The sequence below is a fragment of the Euprymna scolopes genome, chromosome 41 (genome assembly GCF_053919585.1).
Source record: "Euprymna scolopes isolate OS-2025 chromosome 41, ASM5391958v1, whole genome shotgun sequence".
NCBI classification, from domain to species: Eukaryota; Metazoa; Mollusca; class Cephalopoda; order Sepiida; family Sepiolidae; genus Euprymna; species Euprymna scolopes.
In genome coordinates, this window is record NC_136522.1 from 45,837,211 (window position 1) to 45,862,138 (window position 24,928).

The following is a 24,928-nucleotide window of genomic DNA, read 5'->3' on the forward strand; positions in this document are numbered from 1 at the left end:
ACTCACAAATTGAAGAAAGGTCAATAAATAATATATTCAAATTTAAAACAAAAAAAAAACGTGTTTTTTTTAGAATTTTACCTGTAGAGTTTGAGGTTTAAAACCTTTTTTAACCCACGTTATTTGTTTTTCTTTTTTAATGGAACCTTGGTCCTTACACCTTTTTAATTGAAAAAAAAAAAATTAGGGCTTGAATTACATTTTTCGAGGCTTTATAAGCTTGGAAAGATAGGGTGGAATTATTCACTATTTTCACGAAATTTCTGACACACCTAACGCACGTCGGCACTTTGTAAACACTTAAAGAAAATGTTTTTTTTTTTTAAACCACTTTGTTTATTTTGGAAGTATATTCCATACAGAAAATAAACCCACTTAAAAGAAATTAGAGTTTTTTTTTGTTTATTTTTGAAATATTTTATTCGCAGTTTTCTGTTAGGGGTGTCAAATTCCCCCAAAATTCTGATATACCTGGAAGAGTTTTGTTTTTTTATTTTCAGATTGTTTTCAAAATGGCGGACAAAATAGTCCGCCATTTTGAAAACAATCTGAAAAAAAAAAAAAACAGGAAGATATTAATTCAAACTTGCGAAATCTGTTATAATGCCTACGAATTCCCATTAATCACTTAGAAATTACTTTCTTTTAAAAACTAAAACTACTAGATTTTTTTTTTTTTTAGTTTTGGAATATTTGTTTTGCTTTATAGGAAGAATTTTGGACAAGAGCGGAAAAACTAAAAAATTATGCCTTTCACTAGGAGTAAAGTGTAGTGTCTGTTCTGACACTACACAATCTTTTCTGTCCTTTTTAAGATAAATCCTGACGGTTGCAATTTAAAATTGCAACCTAATCCAAAGGGCTCCATTTTTTTCCCTTTTTTAGGGAACAGGAGTAATTGAATAGATGACAGTCGGTGAGGGGGGGGGTATAGAGAAAGGGTACTTGTCGAGGTAGTTAGTCGGAAGTAGATGGGGCAACAATTTTAAGGAGTTAAAAAGGGAAGGGACAGTTTTAAAAGAAAAACTTCTATTTGTGTATTAATGAACTCCCACCACTCCAGCAGGCGTGGCAGTGGCACCACGCCCCGAGATACGCTTTTCCCTTAACCCAGATCGACTCCTCTAATTATGTGATTAGATATTTTTTAAAACCTGAATACTGTTTGTTACCTTTAACCCTTTAACTTCTCGGCATTGCCTGGGATATTTTAACTCATCCCCCCCCCCACATTTTTGTTGTTGTATTAAATATGAATTTTTGAAAACTAAATTTATCTTTTTCATTAAATTCTAAATTGTTGCAATAAATTCTTTGTTAATGGATATTTAATTTTTATTTATAAAATTATTAGATAAAAAAAAAAAACTTAGCTGAAAAATTCTTAAACAAATCCGAAGATAGTTTTAAAGCAAGCAACAAATAAATGCCATAAAGTTACTATTCTACGTAGTTAAATATTTTTTTGACTGTTTAAATTATTTAAAGCGTGTTTTTGTTCGTTCAAAAAAAAACAATCAAATCTGTTGGGTTAGAATGAAAGAAAATGGTTGACATGTGACCGCCATGTGGAACCTGAAAATATAAAATTTAAACAAATGCAGCTAATAATTTTTACCAATTCGGTGAAAACCTAATATTCAATCGAACAGTATATTTTATTACTTCGATTTTAGGGCGGCCGAATAACCTTTTTATTTCTCGTTCTGTCGACCGTAGATTGATTACGCTTGAAAATTTAAAACGCAAAAAAGTATCATGCAAATAGCGGAGATGGGGGGATTCTTTTTTTGAGACTCCAGCTCGCCAAAAAGTTGCTAGGTAAATGTCTGAACATTCTTGTAAAAATAAACTTTATTCAATTTTATTCTTTAAAAAAGATAATTCATGAGTACGCCAAAAAGATTTATCAAAAAAATTAGTTCTGTTTTAAAATCTGAATTATTGATTTAACGCCGTTGTTGGATATTAAAAATAATAAACGCGGTTATCAATATATTTCATGTTTATTCGCGAGATAAGTGTAAAAACAAGTTTTTTCTTTTTTTTTTTTGTTCGTTTTCTTTTTTTCTTTTGTTTTTGTTTATTCTCTTTTGATTTTGTTTATTCTCTTTTGATTTTGTTTATTCTCTTTTGATTTTGTTTATTCTCTTTTGATTTTGTTTATTCTCTTTTGATTTTGTCTATTCTCTTTTGATTTTGTTCATTCTCTTTTGATTTTGTTCATTCTCTTTTGATTTTGTCTATTCTCTTTTGATTTTGTCCATTCTCTTTTGATTTTGTTCATTCTCTTTTGATTTTGTCTATTCTCTTTTGATTTTGTCTATTCTCTTTTGATTTTGTTTATTCTCTTTTGATTTTGTTTATTCTCTTTTGATTTTGTTTATTCTCTTTTGATTTTGTTTATTCTCTTTTGATTTTGTTCATTCTCTTTTGATTTTGTTCATTCTCTTTTGATTTTGTTTATTCTCTTTTGATTTTGTTTATTCTCTTTTGATTTTGTTTATTCTCTTTTGATTTTGTTCATTCTCTTTTGATTTTGTTCATTCTCTTTTGATTTTGTCTATTCTCTTTTGATTTTGTTCATTCTCTTTTGATTTTGTCTATTCTCTTTTGATTTTGTTTATTCTCTTTTGATTTTGTCTATTCTCTTTTGATTTTGTTTATTCTCTTTTGATTTTGTTTATTCTCTTTTGATTTTGTTTATTCTCTTTTGATTTTGTTCATTCTCTTTTGATTTTGTTCATTCTCTTTTGATTTTGTCTATTCTCTTTTGATTTTGTTCATTCTCTTTTGATTTTGTCTATTCTCTTTTGATTTTGTTTATTCTCTTTTGATTTTGTCTATTCTCTTTTGATTTTGTTTATTCTCTTTTGATTTTGTTTATTCTCTTTTGATTTTGTTTATTCTCTTTTGATTTTGTTTATTCTCTTTTGATTTTGTTCATTCTCTTTTGATTTTGGTTATTCTCTTTTGATTTTGGTTATTCTCTTTTGATTTTGGTTATTCTCTTTTGATTTTGTCTATTCTCTTTTGATTTTGTCCATTCTCTTTTGATTTTGTTTATTCTCTTTTGATTTTGTCTATTCTCTTTTGATTTTGTCTATTCTCTTTTGATTTTGTTTATTCTCTTTTGATTTTGTTTATTCTCTTTTGATTTTGTTTATTCTCTTTTGATTTTGTTTATTCTCTTTTGATTTTGTTTATTCTCTTTTGATTTTGTTTATTCTCTTTTGATTTTGTTCATTCTCTTTTGATTTTGTTTATTCTCTTTTGATTTTGTTTATTCTCTTTTGATTTTGTTTATTCTCTTTTGATTTTGTTCATTCTCTTTTGATTTTGTTCATTCTCTTTTGATTTTGTTTATTCTCTTTTGATTTTGTTTATTCTCTTTTGATTTTGTTCATTCTCTTTTGATTTTGTTCATTCTCTTTTGATTTTGTCTATTCTCTTTTGATTTTGTCTATTCTCTTTTGATTTTGTTTATTCTCTTTTGATTTTGTTTATTCTCTTTTGATTTTGTTTATTCTCTTTTGATTTTGTTCATTCTCTTTTGATTTTGTTCATTCTCTTTTGATTTTGTCTATTCTCTTTTGATTTTGTTCATTCTCTTTTGATTTTGTTCATTCTCTTTTGATTTTGTTCATTCTCTTTTGATTTTGTCTATTCTCTTTTGATTTTGTCTATTCTCTTTTGATTTTGTCTATTCTCTTTTGATTTTGTTTATTCTCTTTTGATTTTGTTTATTCTCTTTTGATTTTGTTTATTCTCTTTTGATTTTGTTTATTCTCTTTTGATTTTGTTTATTCTCTTTTGATTTTGTTCATTCTCTTTTGATTTTGTTCATTCTCTTTTGATTTTGTTCATTCTCTTTTGATTTTGTTCATTCTCTTTTGATTTTGGTTATTCTCTTTTGATTTTGGTTATTCTCTTTTGATTTTGGTTATTCTCTTTTGATTTTGGTTATTCTCTTTTGATTTTGGTTATTCTCTTTTGATTTTGGTTATTCTCTTTTGATTTTGGTTATTCTCTTTTGATTTTGGTTATTCTCTTTTGATTTTGGTTATTCTCTTTTGATTTTGGTTATTCTCTTTTGATTTTGGTTATTCTCTTTTGATTTTGGTTATTCTCTTTTGATTTTGGTTATTCTCTTGATTTTGGTTATTCTCTTGATTTTGGTTATTCTCTTGATTTTGGTTATTCTCTTGATTTTGGTTATTCTCTTGATTTTGGTTATTCTCTTGATTTTGGTTATTCTCTTGATTTTGGTTATTCTCTTGATTTTGGTTATTCTCTTGATTTTGGTTATTCTCTTGATTTTGGTTATTCTCTTGATTTTGGTTATTCTCTTGATTTTGGTTATTCTCTTGATTTTGGTTATTCTCTTGATTTTGGTTATTCTCTTGATTTTGGTTATTCTCTTGATTTTGGTTATTCTCTTGATTTTGGTTATTCTCTTGATTTTGGTTATTCTCTTGATTTTGGTTATTCTCTTGATTTTGGTTATTCTCTTGATTTTGGTTATTCTCTTGATTTTGGTTATTCTCTTGATTTTGGTTATTCTCTTGATTTTGGTTATTCTCTTGATTTTGGTTATTCTCTTGATTTTGGTTATTCTCTTGATTTTGGTTATTCTCTTGATTTTGGTTATTCTCTTGATTTTGGTTATTCTCTTGATTTTGGTTATTCTCTTGATTTTGGTTATTCTCTTGATTTTGGTTATTCTCTTGATTTTGGTTATTCTCTTGATTTTGGTTATTCTCTTGATTTTGGTTATTCTCTTGATTTTGGTTATTCTCTTGATTTTGGTTATTCTCTTGATTTTGGTTATTCTCTTGATTTTGGTTATTCTCTTGATTTTGGTTATTCTCTTGATTTTGGTTATTCTCTTGATTTTGGTTATTCTCTTGATTTTGGTTATTCTCTTGATTTTGGTTATTCTCTTGATTTTGGTTATTCTCTTGATTTTGGTTATTCTCTTGATTTTGGTTATTCTCTTGATTTTGGTTATTCTCTTGATTTTGGTTATTCTCTTGATTTTGGTTATTCTCTTGATTTTGGTTATTCTCTTGATTTTGGTTATTCTCTTGATTTTGGTTATTCTCTTGATTTTGGTTATTCTCTTGATTTTGGTTATTCTCTTGATTTTGGTTATTCTCTTGATTTTGGTTATTCTCTTGATTTTGGTTATTCTCTTGATTTTGGTTATTCTCTTGATTTTGGTTATTCTCTTGATTTTGGTTATTCTCTTGATTTTGGTTATTCTCTTGATTTTGGTTATTCTCTTGATTTTGGTTATTCTCTTGATTTTGGTTATTCTCTTGATTTTGGTTATTCTCTTGATTTTGGTTATTCTCTTGATTTTGGTTATTCTCTTGATTTTGGTTATTCTCTTGATTTTGGTTATTCTCTTGATTTTGGTTATTCTCTTGATTTTGGTTATTCTCTTGATTTTGGTTATTCTCTTGATTTTGGTTATTCTCTTGATTTTGGTTATTCTCTTGATTTTGGTTATTCTCTTGATTTTGGTTATTCTCTTGATTTTGGTTATTCTCTTGATTTTGGTTATTCTCTTGATTTTGGTTATTCTCTTGATTTTGGTTATTCTCTTGATTTTGGTTATTCTCTTGATTTTGGTTATTCTCTTGATTTTGGTTATTCTCTTGATTTTGGTTATTCTCTTGATTTTGGTTATTCTCTTGATTTTGGTTATTCTCTTGATTTTGGTTATTCTCTTGATTTTGGTTATTCTCTTGATTTTGGTTATTCTCTTGATTTTGGTTATTCTCTTGATTTTGGTTATTCTCTTGATTTTGGTTATTCTCTTGATTTTGGTTATTCTCTTGATTTTGGTTATTCTCTTGATTTTGGTTATTCTCTTGATTTTGGTTATTCTCTTGATTTTGGTTATTCTCTTGATTTTGGTTATTCTCTTGATTTTGGTTATTCTCTTGATTTTGGTTATTCTCTTGATTTTGGTTATTCTCTTGATTTTGGTTATTCTCTTGATTTTGGTTATTCTCTTGATTTTGGTTATTCTCTTGATTTTGGTTATTCTCTATAGTTTTTGAGTGAAAATTTGGCCCGTGGCTTACTTGCTGGCGTCCCAAAAAATCACCCGGTTTATTTTTCATTCGACACGTGGATTTGAGTCCGCCCCCCCTTTTTTTTTTTTTTTATCGAATTTAATCTTTCTCGACGAAAGCACTAGGACTCATTTGATAGCAAATTGATTTGTGAATAAAAAACACTAGTTCACAAAATAACGTGATCTTTTTTTTTTTTTTTATAGTAATTTTCGCTTTTAAAAATTCACTTTTTGTTGTTAAATTATAAATTGAATCGAATTGTTACAAAATTTTACATGAAGCCCGTCTCACGTTCGTATATAATATTTTTTGTAGATTTCAGTGCTAAAAACTAATCTGCAAACCGTTTCCGTCGCAAGTTCTCCTTAAGAAATTTTTCGAAAAGTGGGTGATCACTTTTCCATGTAATTTTAACTTAAAATGAGCACCCACTTTCTGGCCACCTGAGAGGGGCATTTTTTTTTTTTTTTTTTTTTTTGCTAAAAGGTTTTTAGATTTCTGTTTTCATCTTTCAATAAAGACACGAGGAAATTAAAGAAATCGATATTTTACTTTAAGGCTCGTCTCGCATTCGTATAGGAAAGTTTTGTAGTTTTCGGTGTGCTTTAAAAGAATATGGTAACCGTTTCCGTCGCAAATTTACCGTTTGTATAGTATTGACCTCCTTAACTCAGACTTTTCCATTTCACAGCCTAGCCTTAGTTTACACTACGCGCGAGCATAAAAAACGCTGTTAAATGTGCTCTCGCGTACCAAACTGCCTTTTCAATGTAGTATTGGCGAAAAATTAAAATGAGATGAAAAACAAGTTTTTCAAATTATTAAACCATGTAATTCTGTATGTTAGCACGGGTGGCCATTTTTTTGCGCGAAAGCGCGCGCGCACATCGGCGACCACGTGCATGCGCAAAAAATGGCCGCCTGTGCTAACATACAGAATTACATGGTTTAATATTTGGAAAACTTTTTCGTAACATTTTAATTTTTCGCAAAAATTTAAAGGTTAATTTTTTCACTTTTAAAACTTTTAAGCCAATAAACACAATGCCCCCTCTCTTGTGGCCAGGATGTGGGTGCTCATTTTAAGTTAAATTTACATGGAAAAGTGATCACCCACTTTTCGAGAAAGTAATTTCTTCATATCATGGAAACTTTTTCGACGGAAACGGTTTGCAGATTCGTTTTTAGCACGCCGAAATCTACAATAAAATATTTCGTTATACGACCATGAGACGGGCCTTAAAGTAAAAATAATACCGAACTTTAAAAAATTTTTCAACTATTTTAAAAGAATAGTTTTTATTCCGTACTAGTGCACTTATTGATCCGTACTGAAATAAGCCATTCTTAACATGGGGAGGGTGTTTTGTAACTATTCTATACTTTAAACTTACAATTGAATAAAAAAAAAAACTTTAAACTTGGAAATACAATTTAAAAAAATAGCACGGATCAGTAAGTGCACTAGCACCTGTTTATTCATTTTATACAGAATTATTCTGGGACAAGTTTCGGAAATCGTAATGCTGAATTTTATATGAAAACAATGGTATCTACGTTTTCCTCATTAAGATTATACCAAAAAAATTACGAAAATCGAAAAGGTAAATTATTAAAGAAAATAAAAATAGAATTTGAAAACTGTATTTGCGGAACTTGTACAGTTTAGTGAAGACATTAAAAAATGAAAATATCGAAAAAAGTTTAAATTGTATGTATTCGTTATGGAAGAACTAAATTCTCCGGGAAAAAATTTCACTTAATTTCATCAAGTAGTTTTTTACAGCGAAAAAACAATTTGATACTGAGCAAAATGTTAGATTTTTTTAAGAAGAAAAGCGAGTATTAGAGATGGGGAGGGGTGTCAGCGCTTTAACTGGAGTTATCTCCCTTTATTTCTAAAATTCAAAATCTTTTTAAATCCAAGATGGCCGCCTTCAACGCGCTCTCATAAAAACGTTTTTCCGCTGTAAAAAAAAAAAAAAAAAAAACCAAAACAAAACTACTTGATGAAATGGAGTGAATTTTTTTTTTTTTTTTTTCGGAGAACTTCGTTCTATAACGTTTACATACAATTTAAACTTTCGATATTTTCATTTTTTTAATGTCTTACACAAGCAAATATGTCTTACACAAGCAAATATGTCTTACACAAGCAAATATGTCTTACACAAGCAAATATGTCTTACACAAGCAAATATGTCTTACACAAGCAAATATGTCTTACACAAGCAAATATGTCTTACACAAGCAAATATGTCTTACACAAGCAAATATGTCTTACACAAGCAAATATGTCTTACACAAGCAAATATGTCTTACACAAGCAAATATGTCTTACACAAGCAAATATGTCTTACACAAGCAAATATGTCTTACACAAGCAAATATGTCTTACACAAGCAAATATGTCTTACACAAGCAAATGTCTTACACAAGCAAATATGTCTTACACAACTGTATAAGGTACAGTTATGTAAGAAACGGTAGTTCAAAAGGGAGGTAAATTTTCCATTTCGATATAAAAAAAAAAAAAAAAAAAATGGCTGCAATTTCTACCTGCTTACGTTTAGTTTAATAATTCAATATTCAGGTAGTTTCCACTGCATAATTTGGAAGCTAACATTGTAATTTATTAGGATTAACAAAAATCAGAAACCATTTTTCTCCTGAAAACTGACAAAATTTCGTTCTGATAGTGTAGAAGCGCCCCTCTCCTTAAGTTTTAAACGGACTTTTTATAATTTTAAACAATATAAACCTTTAACTTTCACCAATATAAACAATTTTTTGTTTCTATTAACAATATAAATAGAACTTTGGTGCTTCTGTATTTTTGGTACCGCACTATTTTATTTTTGAGATTAAAATAAAGTTTCACAATATCTTTATTAAATTGGTAGCACAGAATAGTTACAAAACACCTTCCCTCCCTATGTTAAGAATGGCTTTCGAAATAACGTTATTTTAGTATGTTAACACACAGTATCGAACTTTTTATAATTTTACATGGTAAATTACTTGGTTTCCATCTTACAACTTTTAATGGTTTTCGGATATGCTGAAAACGAACATTGCATATGCTGAAAACGAATGTTCTGCAAATAAGTAGTTTTATGAATATTGGGCAATATAATTTATTTGTGGTGGCCATAGTTAACTCTATTTTACACAAAATAAATTTTTTTATAATTTTGAAAGAAATATTTTTTACGGACCTATTTTAATTTTTAACAATATAAACCTTTTTACATTTTGATTTTGAAAAGTAAATCAAATTTTTTCCATAAATTTGAAAATAAAAGAATACACGTGAAAATTAAATTGCAATATCTATCTATATCTATCTATCTATTCTATCTATAAAAACAGATGTGTGCCACAGACGATTTCTGATTGGTTAATCCAATAATCACATCTAAAAAACTATGGTTCGTAGGCTCTTAACTTTACCATAAAATATTATGGCTTTATTTATTGTCCATCTTGGAAGGGTTTAATTTTTTTCTAACTTGTTATTTAGAAATTAAAAAAATACGAATCTTACACAATCTTACAATCCAACCTACGACATCCACGGCCGCCATTCTGGTGCTAGCCGCAGATACGTACATAACACGAAAACAATGTTTTGAAAATCTAGTAAAAATTAATTTTCCTGAAATTTTTCAATATTTAAAAATAAATTATGCCGGCTGATAAAATTTTTAAACTTTTTTTAAAGCTAGAAAGATAAAATTTAAAAATACTTATTTTTATGTAAAACGCGCGTTCCCTCGTGGTCTTTTCATTTCGGGTTTGTATTACTGTACACATAGATTCGAAAAAGTTGTCAAAAAACAAATATATAACAAATAAATGTTATCAAAGGCAAGATAAGTTACTTTTCTACCAAACTGGATATATTTTTCGTGTTTACATTCAATGTAACACATTTATTCAGCTCGAAAAACGGGTTTGTATTACTGTACACATAGATTCGAAGAAGTTGATAAGATACGAAACAATACAGCACGAAAACACACACTCACGTCCACTACCGTCCTTGGGTACGTCACGTTGTTATGGCAACACGATAAATACACAGTAAATTTGATTTTCTTCATTTCTACGCAAATATTACGCAAATATAAATCATATAGAATATCTGTATGAATATAATTACACGTAATAGTTAAATAAAGATGATCATCGTATAAGAGAACCGAAAAAAAAAACTATTAGGGAATTTGTATAAAGTTGTATTTTCTTTTTAAATAAATAGAAAAAAGGGGTGTTGATAAGACTATCGATACTTATACAGTTTAGTGACATTAAAAAATGGCAATATTGAAAAAAAAATTTTTATTGTACGTAACTGTTATAGACTGAAGTTCTCCGAAAAAAAATTTCACTTCATTTGATCAAGTAGTTTTTTTTTTTTTTTTTTTTTTTTTTTACAGCGAAAAAAAATTATTTATCACGACGTCAACGTGGCCATTTTGGAAATGTACCTAGCAGATACCTCCATTTTAGGCCAAATTTCGCAATCTAGCCTTTTTTTTCTCGCCATATTGAGATGCGGCGGCACAACACATCTGCAATTTTTTTACGTTTTTCTTTTTTTTTTTTTTTTTTTAAAATCTGCAATTTTTTTGCGTTTTTTTTTTTAATAAGAATACTATTGATTATGCAAAGAAATTGAAGAATGCAAAGAATTGAAGAATTTTTATACAAGATTATTTTCGAAACATGCTCAGTTGCACACGCATGGATAATTTCGAAACTTCGTTTATTTACTTGTTACAAATTAAAAAAAAAAAAAAAACACCCCAAAAATGGCATCTGTCTTCGCAAAAAAAAAAAAAAAAAAAAAATCTCATTCGGGGGGGGGGAAGGGCTAGATTGGCCTAAAATGGAGGTATTCTGCTATGTACGGCAGTTACCTGCCCTTGGGGAATTCCTGGGCCTGCAATAACATTTCCAAAATGGCCACGTTGACGTAGCCGTGATAAATCATTGTTTTTCGCTGTAAAAAAAAAAAAAAAAAAAAAACTTGATCAAATGAAGTGAAATTTTTTTTCGGAGAACTTCAGTCTATAACAGTTACGTGCAATAAAAATTTTTTTTCAATATTTCCATTTTTTTTAAAGTCGTCACTAAACTGTATAAGTACCAGACTATCATTACACACAAAAAAATATAGATTTATTTCTGGGTAAAGTTCCCCCGGGTTTTCCTTTCACTTCAGTAAATAATGGTCTTTTGTTATATATATGGCGTACTATTATCTTATATATGTGATTATGTTTTTATATATATGTATAAGTGATAGTGTCTGTGTGTGTCTGTGCGTCTGTGTGCATTTCCCTACGCTAAAACTCTGTCAATTTAAAGCCTACAGATTCGAAATTTGATATACAGGGTACTGAGATTTGGGAAAATCGATGTGATAGGTTTTCGACAGAAATTTGGCGATTAAGTGGTCAATATTCAACAATTAGACCTTTGAGAACTCTACCAAACTTCTCCTACAATTTAAGGTCTGAACACGTGATATTTTATATATAGATTCCTTGGACATGGATCTAACTTATTAACTTTACTTGATCCCTAAACAATAAATGTTAAGAGGTCATAATAGTGGTCAAATTTAAAAAAATTGAGCGTTTTTTTTCCTCAGCATACACTTCAAAACACCTGGGCAACGCCGGGCACCGATTGCTAGTGATTTGATAATTACGTGATTCAGAAATCCCATTACTGAAAATTACAGTTCTATTTATATTGCTTTTAATTAAAATACGTTTTCATAGTTTACAATTATAAAAAGTTCTATTTAAATTTGTTTTATGGGATCCGTTTTATGTTCTGATAATTTAATTTCTATTTATCAATAAAAAGGTATTCATTGTTTAAAATTTACAAAATGTTTACATTTTCATGGTAACGTATCGGTAACTACAGGAATTTAGTTCCTTTTTAAGCGATAAAGGGTTCGAGATTATTTTTCCACCTAAACTCCAGTCTCGCCAGAAATTAATGAAGGTAATTTTTATGGAGAATTGGGTTAAACTGTATTTTTCTTAGATGTTATAAACTAAACGGGAAAGTGTTCACACACGCAGGGGACATAACTCTGAATGCATATTTTACATGTCATTTTATTAGCGATCAACATTTTTCCCTTTTGCAGTAACGGGCGAGCGCCATGTTTTTGGTTGCTAAGTGACGCTTTTTAGCCAAAGAACAGCGGACAATAACTCTATTGCTTTAATTCGAAAAATGTTTCATTAAAATTATTTGTTCAAAAAAATAAAAATAAAATAAAAATTACAAAAATACAATGTTGCTTTAATTACAAAATTAGGCACTTCTGCATAAGTGACAGACGAGTTATCGACTCCGTTCTTAGAAAGAAAAACGTCGTCTAGCGACCATTAGCCAAAACCTCAAATATAAAGTTTACGATAGCGCAAATATTAATGAACTAACACAAATCTAAAAATCGGAACATTTAGTGTATAAAAATGTATGAAAATATAAGTTTAAGGTATTAATATATTTTTTTTTTTTTTTATCAGTGATTTTTATTTTTTTACCGTAAGGTTTTGTAAAAATTTAGCGAAATATAATTTAAAAAAACATTAAACCTTTATAGATGTTTAAGAATTTTTAGTACAGAAATTTTGTATAAAAATTATCAAAATATAATTTTAGTTATCACGCACTTTTAGAAAAGGGTCTTGGGCTAACAAGCGACATCTGTCGGTGGTTCTTTAAACTAAATTGCCTCGTGTAACTTAGTGATATGCAGAAAGTGCCGAAATTTGTTTTAAAATTTTCTTACGCAGACTTTTCAATATTTCTACAATTATGATACATTTTTTTATACAATGTTTTGGTTTTCAAATATTTGTTTGGAAAAAATCTTGTGATTTATTTGACCAAGAAGAAATAAGAGATCCCCTTCCCCCTAACAATGGTGCTCGCCCGCCCGAATACTGCAGAACATTTTTTTTTTCTAACACCACACTAGCAGTACTACTCGATGATTTTTTTCGTAATTTTTGGATAAATTACTATTTTTGATATGATAATTAAATACATTGTTTTTGCTTAAAACGAAATTTAAAAATAAAATGTGACCGCCATATGGAAATTCAACAATTGCTCATAAATCGAAATGAAACCAAAAAATATTACCAATTGGGCGAAAATTTATTGTTCAACCGAACAGCATATTTTTTAACCACTTTTCTTACCAATGAATATTGTGAAACATTTGTTTGTTTCTGGATTTTCACCCCTTTTTGTCCTATTGGAAATTGTTAAACAAACTGTACCCCAAAAGAAAAATCAATATCTGAAAACGGTAATCTTGACATATCCCGTCGTTAGAAACAAAATAGAAGGCCGAATAATTTCATGTATGAATGAAACTGACTGAAAATAAAACGGAATACGAAACCAGCACACTAATACTTCAAATAAGTAAATTTCGTATTTAAATTAAACAAAACTATTTAATATATTAAATAAGTTTTCCGGCTTTACACAAAACATTCGTGTGCCACTGCCACACTAATGAATGTTTTGTGTAAAGCCGGAAAACTTATTTAATATATTAAATAGTTTTTAATTTAAATACGAAATTTACTTTATTATTTGAAGTATTCAATTTTCCAGTTTTTTAAAAACTATTTTGCAAAAAGTATATTAGGAAGGTACTAGACTGATACCAATTTGAAAGATGTATTTGAGCCGCAAAGCTCTACACTAGGTGTATCAGAATCTTTGTAGGAATTTTTGACACCCCTAACACGAAACTGCGAATAAAATATAAACTCGTAATTTCTTTTAAAAATGGGTTTATCTTTATGGATTATACTTCCAAAATAAACTATTAACGTTGTTTTAAAAGTGATAGAAATTTTATTAACAAAAAAAAACAAAAAAAAAAAAAACTAATGAAATTAATTGAATTTTACGAGCTCGGTATTTTTCAATTTTTAAACTTTAAAAATCTATCAATTTTTGTATTGATTCTATTTTTACGATATTTACAGGGTCTGTGAAATTTTATGCTTACCGAAAAACCGAATATATTTTAGACAAACTTTTTTTAATTTACGCCCCCCCCATTTTCAAGTGTCTACTATAAAGTAAATTTACTCACCAAAGTTTTATATCACAAATTGAAGAAAAAATATCAAAATATATTCAAATTTAAAACAAAAGTAGTTCAGAAATTTACCTGTAAAGTGCGAAGTTTAAAACCTTTTTAAAAAAACGTTTTTGTTTTTTTTTTCATTTTTTTTTTTTTTTTTAATAAAACTTTGGTCCTTGCTCCTTAATTGAAAAAAGAAAATTAGGGCTTGAATTACATTTTTCGAGTAGTTATAAGCTTGGAAAGACAGGGGGTTGAATTAATTCACACCTCCCATTTTGAAATGTCTATTAAAAAGTAAATTTACTCACCAAAGTGTTATATCACAACTTGAAGATAAAAGATCAATAAATATATTCAAATTTAAAACGGGTGTTTTTTAGAAATTTACCTGTAAAGTCCGAAGTTTAAAACCTCAAGAAAAAAAAAACTTTTTTTTTTTTTTTTAATGAAACCTTGGTCCTTGCTCCTTTTAATTGGAAAAAAAAAAAATAGGGCTTGAATTATTTTTCGATGAGCTTGGAAAGACGGGGTGGAATTATTAAATATTTTTCACGAAATTTGACACCTCCCCTACACTATCGAAAAATAGTTTGGAATCCAACGTATGCCTTTTTTGTTTCTTCATATAAATCAATTATTTTTAACTTTCAAAAATACTATTGAAGACTAGAAAACCTTTTCTTATAACTAATTATAATTTAATGTGCACGAAGAAACCAAAATTAGACGATAGATTTTCGACCCCACCCCACCCCCGGTGTAGTTTTTAATCAAATTTTTTTTTTTTTTTTAGTAAAATAAAACGATTTGGAATAAAGTAACTTAATAATTACATAACATTTTCATTTTTTTAAATTTCGTTTTAGTTTCATTCAATTTATTAGTGTGCTTGTTTTGTATTTCGTTTTACCTTTAATCGGTTTCCATTTTTATATAAAGCTGAGGCTCTACCCTGCCTTCCATTTTATTTCTGACGACGACGGGACATGTCAAGATGACCTAAAAACCTGAAATGTGGGCACACAGAACACACGAAACATAATGATATCAAAATTTTGTAACAGAATGTACCGAATTCTGACCGTTTGACTTCATGTGTTCAGAAGTTTTCAGTCTCTTAGCATTTTGGTTGGGAGCAAATTATACTCTTTTCTCTAGACGAGCCATTTTTTTGTAAAATCCGGAGTGCTTTTATTTAGAAGCTGGATTTTCTTTACATTAAACAAAAAACGAGTAATCATTATTAATGCTGACATAAATTGTTTTAAAGGAAATACAGTTAAAACTTTAGTCAAACACAAATTATTTTGTTTTAACTACTCAATTGTGATTTGAGTTTTAAAATGCTATATTTCAATAGATGTAAACATTTTTAGTTGTCGTAAATATTGGTTCTAAACAAAGTGGCCATTTTGTTTAAATATTGGACGCTACTTTTGTTTCAAAGTAAATAAATGCTTTAAAATAAGTTAAATCGTGACCGTAATATATTAAGGCCACTGTTAAACACAACTTACCCAGATTCGTAGAAGAGTAACTTATCTTGCTTTTAAGACTTGTTATATGTATTACCATTTTCGTTATGCAGTCTATACTATAATTATTACTAAACCCCATCTTGTGTCTAACTCTGTCCCGATAGGAAGCCATATAGAAGGATCTAAATATAGACTTCAAGTTGTTGCACAATTTTGTTAGTGTCGAGATTTTATCGAATATATTAGTACAATTGAATGCCGTCCTTAGATTAGTTCTTTTTAGAATAGTGCCTGGGTTTGTATTACTACATAGATTCGAAAAAAGTTGTCAAAAAAAAACAAAAAAACAACAAATATATAAATGTTATCAAAGGCAAGATAAGTTCCTTTTCTACCAAACTAGATATATTTTTCGTGTTTTTATTCAATGTAACATGTTTATTCAGCTCGAAAACCAGTGTTTACCGATGTATTAGAAAATTTAAGATGGTGTCTCTTAACAGGGTAAGTTTGGGAAAAGGTGTTATAAATAAAAACTGGATAAAATACTGTTAAAAACTCGCTCAATATGTTACCGTGATATAGGTTGACATATATTCGGCGGGTTTTTAATAGTATTTTGTCTAGATTTTTTTATTTATAACACCTTTTCCCGAACTTAGCGCCTCACTCCCTCTTAACACGTTATCTTGAATTTTCCAATACATCAGTGAACAGTTTTTCGAGCTGAATAAGCATGTTACATTGAATACAAACACGAAAAATATATCCAGTTAGGTAGAAAAGTAACTTATCTTGCCTTTGATAACATTTATTTATATTTGTTTTGACACCTTTTTCGAATCTGTGTACAGTAATACAAACCCTAGTACCTCATCCAAAAAATGTGGTTATTAGTTTAAAGCACAAATTAAAATATTTACATGAAATTGAACTTTAAGGGTCTCGTAGATATAAAGTGACTTGGTACATGGTAAAAATGGCACAAGTGAATGTGATCACAAATATGTACTTGTAAATGTAGATATGAATAGGTATTCATTTCACATGTGGTGTAAAATGGTCACCAACTTCTGACCAGATAGCATTTGGAGAACATTGTAATTTCAATTGATTTTTCACAATTTTACATTTTTTCTGGTCAAATTCTTGGCCGTTCTGCATGCTCTATATCTGCTAGAATGTAAGGATTTTTTTTTTTTACTGTAACAACAAATAATAGGTGGAAACATGCAACAAAGAAATGTTACCAAAGATAAAATAAACTTATCCAGATAAAGTAATTTATTTGCTTTTAACTCCAGTTATTTTTATTTAAAATAAAACTAGTGTCCACTCTTAAGTTAGAGCAAAAAAAAAAAAAAAAAAAAAATGGCTGTCCATAAGTTTTGTACGAGAAGCATTGTTAATCGCTAAAAATCGAAAATTAAACAAAATACTGGCAAAAGATTACATTTTTGCATGCTTGGTAACATTTATTGTAATACTTTTAATTTTCGATTTTTGAGCGATTATTTTATGGACACGCATATCTTTTTTTTTTTTTTTTTTTTTTTTTTTTTCCCCCCTAACTTAAGCATGAACACTCGGCTTGTTTTGAACAAAACCAAAGAATAAAACTCCTTCAAATATTATCTAGACAGGGGTAATAGTAACTTAACTTGCCTTGGGTAACATTTATTTTTTGCACTTTTTGTTTGTCATTTAAGACTGATTAAATATTAAACCAAGGTAAGCTGCGATATGAAATTCATTTAGGTACAACAAACGTCCAATTAAAACCTTAATTTCAACGGTCCAAATTAGCGCTTAAGACGGGAGGGGGGGGGGTCGTTCAATACGCAATTTAGGATGTTGCGATACTCAAGCGAACAATAAATAAAAATGGAGACTTAAAAAGTTGTAAATTGATTTATTTTTATTTTGCTAAAGTTTGTTTTATCGGATTATAAAACTAAAGTAATGATTTTATTATACTCATTTGTAAAAGTGATAAAACCAGCCAAGACAGAATTTCATTGGAGTCACTTCCAAATATTGGAGAATCCGGGTTTGTATTACTGTACACATAGATTCGAAAAAGTTGTCAATAAATAAATATATAACAAATAAATGTTACCAAAGGCAAGATAAGTTACTTTTCTACCAAACTGGATATATTTTTTTTGTTTTTATTTAATGTAACATATTTATTCAGCTCGAAAAACGTGCAGTGTTTACCGATGTATTGAAAAATTCAAAATGGCGCCCAACACTCTCTTTAACATGGTAAGTTTGGGAAAAGGTGTTATAAATAATAAACTAGACAAAATACTATTAAAAAAACACCGAATATGTCAACTTATGTCACGGTAACATATGAGCGATTTCATGGAATCTATATACACATCGGTGTCTATAGGTATAAAAAAATTATTTGAAAAAAAGCCCCTTTAAGAAATTGAAATTGCACCCTGCTTGAATTAAGAAAAAGCAGTTAACTTTAGAGCAAATGCAACATTTTCACTTGCGTTTGTCATATGCTCTCATAACTGTTTACTTTGTCTGCTGCCTACATGGTATTCATAAACACTTTATTTCCCTCAATTCTTGTGATAATTGCGATTATCCTGGAGGAAAGATACTAGCCTATAGTGTCAAGGATGTTTTTTATGACAGTTTAAATTTCCTGACTAGCAATAATTGTCATTTCCTACACTGATGATTGCATAAGCATGAAACACTAGTGTAGTAGTCTCTGGTGGGGCCTCTTGATGCTATACTAGTGGGTAATTGTTACGGCTTTACCTTTATGTGCTACAAAAAAAATATTTCCAGTCTTTCCTCTCTTACTTTTCCTCTGTTCTGCTCTAACCAAGTATGCTGACCTGTTCCACAAATTCCAAAATCCTCAACATGAAATATCTAAAAAAAAACACGAATAAACCTAGAACCCCATCCTCCAACGTAGACCTCTACTACCATGTCTCCTTCTCCAACATCAGGGGTCTACGTTCTAACCTTCCAGAGTTGAAACCCAACTACAGGAAACGAAACCTGACTTTCTTTCTAAGTGAAACTGGAATGGGGCCGACCACCTCCCTAGATGAGTTCATAATTAAAGGATACTCTAACTTAACATCTAAATCTGACCCCCAAGATCGCCACGAGCATGGAATATATGCTTACATTAAAGATGGCTTCCTGTGTGGCAGGGATATCTCCAGAGAAGACCCTAATCTACCTTATATGTGCTTCCGGGTTGCACTTGCTTACACCACATTTATATTTGCCCTCTATCGCCCCCACAACAGCGGAGTTACTGTCTTTAAGAGTATATCAGAAAATTGACCACAACCTGTCTGCTCATCCCTCGGCTAACATTCACATTTGCGGTGACTTCAATGTCCATAATGTGGAATGACTGACCCACTCAAATAAGACTGAGGAGGGGAGGTTCTGTCATGATTTTGCCATTGCCTATGACCTCACTCAGATTGTTCGCGAGCCCACCCATGTGCCCGATACTACCGGTCAGTACGCAAGCCTTCTAGACCTTTTTCTATTCACTTCCCCTAAGCTATGCTCATGTTCAGTTCTATCTCCTCTTGGATCCTCCGACCACTGCATTGTATCAGTTAAGATAAAAATGAAATATAATAAATCTAGACGTACCCCTCCACCGTACTGTATACCGATATTCTATGGCGGAGTGGAATAGCTTCCGTACATTCAAATCTGATCTACCTCTCCATTCCATGTTTAAAAAGGATGTCCTCTGTAGTATCGGACCTGACCGAATGGTTGCTTGTAGGCATAGACCAATTCATACCATCCAAAAAATTCCAACAAAAACCTAAAAGCCAGCCATGGTTCTCCCCTGAATGTGCTGCTGCCATCGCACACAGAAATCACTTTTTCCATAGTTACCAACGTAATAGATGCACTGAAACTAAAGCTGCTTTCAGGACCACCAGCAACCACTGTAAAAGAGCAATAAAAAATGCAAGAGAACTACATGCTCAATCCGTGAAATCCAAAGTAGCTGAGCAGCAGCTTGGTTCCCACCAGTTCTGGCAAATAGCAAATAGAATGCATGTTTCTATTCAGGATCCTATCTCAACCATTATCAGTGGACCAGAGGTCATCTCGACAGCATCCGACAAGGCCAAACTATTTGCCAAGAACTTTGCGACAAATTTACCCTGTGCGACGAAGGCCATCAACTCCCCGTATTCCCTCCTATAACAGACAACATGCTATGCAACATACAAATGTCTGTGCATGAGGTCAAGCTAATCAAGCACCTTGACTCCAGTAAAGCAACTGGTCCTGACGGTATTCCAATTATAGTGTTAAAAAAATTACAACCAGAACTTGCCCCCCATACTTGCCAAACTGTTTAAGCGTTGCCTTAAGTGCTCCAACACCCTGGAAAACCTCATCAGTATGCCCTGTATTTAAGAATTCAGGTGAGAAGTCATCTCCCTCTCAGTACTGGCCCTGTCGGTGGGGCATTAGAATACGCCAACTGCCCCTCTGCAGAGGGTAAAAGTCCCTCAATGGGGGTCCTGGATATGACCTTAAACTATATCCAGTGGTGAGGCCCCAGCTTGTGGGCTTTGGGGAGTGTGGAGCCACCCTTTAATTACCATTGCTCCCAGGTCCACTCTGACCCGGAGTGATAGTACATGTTAGGGTCCCAACTATGGGTTAAATAGAAACCGACGTGAAAGCAACAAATATGTTCTATTAAAAAAATTTTTCTTCCGAATCTTTGGATTCGGCATTAAATAACCCGAAAAGGGTTGATATGCCGTAAACCAACCAACCCTCTCAGTACAGACCAATAAGTCTCCTGTGTGTCATGAGTAAGTTGCTGGAATCCACAATAAATAGTCAACCACCTCAGCAGAAATAACCTTGGCGACACGCAATATGGCTGTAGTTCTACTAGATCTACAGATGTGCTAACGGTTATCTCATAGGATTAGCGAATCTCTCGACAAAGGCTTAATTTCTAGGGCAATTGCTCTTGACATATCAAAAGCCTTCGATAAGGTTTGGCATAAAGGCCTACTACACAAGATTTCCAGCTACGGTATGACTGGAAGTGTTTTCTCTATCATTAAATCATTTCTCTGATAGGCTCATAAGAGAAGTGGTTGATGGGCGGAAATCAGAGGCCCATAGTATTAATGCTGGAGTCCCTCAGGGGTCCATACTGGGCCCAACTCATCCTGATCTACATCAATGATCTTGCAAAACACATACTTAAATCTTTCGTTGACATCTATGCTGATGACACGACTATCTATGGAAACACATCAAAGGCAGTAAATGATTGTTCTGATTCTCTCTCCTCTGATCTTGAGCGTGTGGTACAGTGGGGGAAGAGGTGGCTGGTTACCTTTAATGCATCTAAGACAAGCTCCTATCTCTACATCATAAACGCTCTGATTCCCGTCTGGCATCAATTGAAATGGATGGCTCGTTTAGGGAGGCCTCATGTTTTGATAAGCTTCTGGGTTTGACCTTTACTCCTTATCTTAAATGGAACACATACATCAAGTCTGTGGCCAAGGTCGCTGGGAAAATGGCGGGATCCTTCTACCGCTCCAGAAGATCTCACTGCTGATGCAATTCTCTATCTATATAAAAGCCAAGTACGTCCAAGGATGGAGTACTGCTGCCACATCTGGGCAGGAGCTGCTAAAAACAGCCTATCCTGCCTTGACAGAGTACAAAATAGACTTTGTGGCTTAGTGGGGGATGCCCTTTTCTCTTCCCTGCAACCTCTTTCCCACAGAGACGTAGTGAGCCTATCTTTGTTCTATCGTTATTTCCATGACAAATGCTTGTCTGAGCTCCATTCTCTGGTACCCACCTCGCCAATCTTTTTCAAAAAACACCCGACTAGCTGAAACCACCGTCAATAATTTTTCCCACTCCTTATCTGTGCCTAAATCAAAACGTAGATTCCATGAACAAAGCTTTCTTAGAACTGTACGCCTGTGGAACTCTTCCACTTGCCTGTTTCCCTCCTGACTTCAACCTGGATGTCTTCAAGTCCAACACAAATTCCTGATTAACCTCCACCTTAAGTAATAACACTTTATCAATTCTCCAATACTATTACTACACTATCCCTTTGATTACTGTACACACAATAACTCTTATCTCCGAGTGACCCTTGGGCCTTGATAAGTGGTGAACTCCATGTAAAAAAAGATATAAAAATTAATATTTATTTGGAAAAAAACAATTGTTAATATACATGTATGTGTATATATATATATATATATATATTTGAATACTTGCCTCAGTTTTGTATTTTTATCCTCCCTTACAAAAATTTAAATCAGCATAAAATGCTACTAAACCTTGTGTTTAGAATCTTTATTCCAATTTCAATCAAAACCCTGTAACACTATGGATGAGTTGATTGGCATTGCGTCTGTTAGAGATACTACTTGGTATGTGCTCCAGGTTCAAATCTCACCTGAAGAGAATGGTAGAGACTTGGGATGATGCTTTAAGTGGTTGATATTTGGCAAAAGATCCTCTAGGAAATGCAGTTTTAACTTTGAGAATACATCAATTATTGACCAAGATATGACGTTACTAAAAAGTGTCCAATATATTCCAAGCTCCCTGTACAAACTGCATTGTCACAGAAGAGACGTTGCTAGTTTTTCTCTACTCTTTTTATTTTCATGGAAAATTCTTGACTGAGCTTCAATTTCTGGTTGCTCCTTGTGAAACCTTCGCAGCAAGAACTTTTTTTCATCCACAACTGCAAAGAATTTTCCCTTTTACTAACATCAAATTGGATTTTCTTTCCAAGATTTTCATCTATTGAGCACTTTGTTGCAGGATTGCTTTCCTTCTAGCTAACATGTTCAAATCCAGGTCCAAAGATACTTGCTATAACATGTCCTCATAAGCCATCAAATTTTAATTTATTATTGTCAAACTTATGTTCATGATTTAACTCGTTTAGCCATCTTATTAGCTTTTATCCATGAGTGGCTTTCAACCTTGATAAGTGGTGACTTATTCATAAATACAACACCTTTTTTCACTCTTTGTAGGTGTCCACTGAAACGTCAGAGCAATCAAACGGTAAATATATTTTCTGGAATGTTCATTGTTTTCCCAGTATTTTAATGAAAAGAATCCAACTGAATTTTAACCCAACATAGCCAATGCCATATTCCAAGTTATTTACATATTTTTCATGTCTGTTTTTATTACCTATTGGTGTTGCCCAGGAATATTTATTAACTTAATTTTTTGTATTGTCTGTAAAAATTGAACAGAAGTTTATTAATTTAAAATCTTTCTGCTATCTTATGAAATGGTGAAAGTGCAGTTGTATCTCTTTCTCTCACTTAAAAAAATTTTTTTTTAATAAACCAATTGTACTAACTCGATGTTGCCCAATGAAGTGTTCTAGTGTCAATAACATGGTACAATGAGAAAACGTGAAAATTAGCTGGACAGAATCGGGTTTGATGTCTGCTTAAATAAATGCTACTTAGGTCCTTGGTTGTAATGGACTGATTTTATATTCTTCCTAAAATGACTCATCCCCCCCCCCCCGAGTTGTTTTCGAGGGGGTATATATTTTTAATTAAATGTTGTATTAATATAATTAATCCGGGTGAATACCTGAGAGATCTTGTTTCTTGTCCAGAATTTCCTCTATATTAAAAAATAAAAAACTTGTATAATATACATACCCATGACTGAACAAAAATAATTCCAAAAATCATGTAACTTGATCAAGTATGTTTATTTTTTAAATAAGAAAATCAAATTTTATACGAATCTGGGAAGCGACTTTCTTGCTTGCCACATGGAAAAAAAGTCAAGGAACAAAGGGAGGTAACTCAACAATTCATACTAGATTTATGTTGCAATACCTAGGAATTTATATATATATATATATATATATATATATATATTAAGTAATGTGATTTATAATTTAAAAATTTAAAAAAATTTTTAAATTTAAAAATCAAAATTTAATTAAATTAAAAATCAGTTTCATAAGAAGGAACAACAACAAAGTCAATTATCTGTACGATCGTTTCGGAAATCCGTGCTTTTTATTTGTGGTATACATGAAGTCACGTAGAACAATTATACATAGTTTTTTTGGTAAGCACGGTCTCCTCATCAGCAAATTTAGGAGGATTTCTATTGAATTGAAAAGACACCAAAAATAAACCTAGCATTAAAAGTAAGGCAGATGAATCTGAAAAATTGAAGTAAAAGGTTTGGATTTAAAATTTATAAGAAAATTAATAAGAAAATTGGTATAGGTTAGATAGAAATGAGTAGAAAAAAAAAAAATATTTTTTGAATTTACATAATAAATTTGATTTAAAAATATATAGATATATAATTACCTTTTGGTTTTTTTTTTTTGAAATCAGGAACTGTATTTAAAGTAGTCATTTAGATGTTTGCTATAGCTTTTTATTTTATTGAATGATGAATTTTAAAAGGGCGACGCTCATGCAGTAAATTGTTTCCGTTAGCGTATTTTGATTTAAAGACGCTACAGTTAATATCTATAGAGAGAGAGTATTTATGTTGCAAGTTTTTAAGGGGAGATAATTGTCATGGCTTTATTTATTATTTGATTTACGAGTCTAAGGGCGGTAATTGGTTTAACTTTATTAAAAAAAAAAAAAAAAAAAAAATCTATTTTTACTAATGAGTAATTTTTAATGATTTAAGGTGGTTTATATTTATTAAATTTAAACCAACGTTTATGATTACATGATAGAAGCTCGTGTCTTGAATTTACTAGTTTGGTTGTGCTTTTTATATCTTCATATTTTAAAATTTTTAGGGTTTCTTTTGTACATAATGTACAAAATTTATCTCCTGGTTTATATGATTTGCAAGTCTCAATTATTTGCCATTTTAAGTTGAAAGAAATATTGCTATTTTTTAGTTGCCAAATATAGTTGGATAGAGTAGTTTGGTTTGATAGAGAGTTTTTTTTTTAAAAGAATGTTTGTGCGTTGAAATTCTATGTTTTATTGGGCCAGATGTGGAACCAATATATATTACCTCTTGATTATTATGATTATTTTCCGTTAGGTCTATTGCTGGATTATAATGTGGTGGGTTGGTTAATAATTGATCGGTAGATTGATTTAAGTTGGTGTTATTATTTAATCTGGTAGTTGAGTTATGGCTGTTGGTAGGTT

General features: G+C 30.9%; 1 protein-coding gene across 5 annotated transcripts in view; it reads left to right on the plus strand.

Moving 5' to 3' along the window:
- Positions 1 to 24,928, plus strand: part of LOC145266503 (uncharacterized) — a 100,479-nt gene that overhangs the window by 43,783 nt on the left and 31,768 nt on the right. For 4 of the 5 annotated variants that reach the window (XR_013864726.1, XM_080122232.1, XM_080122233.1 and 1 more), the window contains exon 3: positions 22,793 to 22,823. The exons of the other annotated variant lie outside the window; for it this stretch is intronic. The gene's annotated coding sequence lies outside the window, so the exon portion shown is untranslated. The remainder of the gene's footprint in view (positions 1 to 22,792; positions 22,824 to 24,928) is intronic. 5 annotated transcript variants of the gene reach the window in all.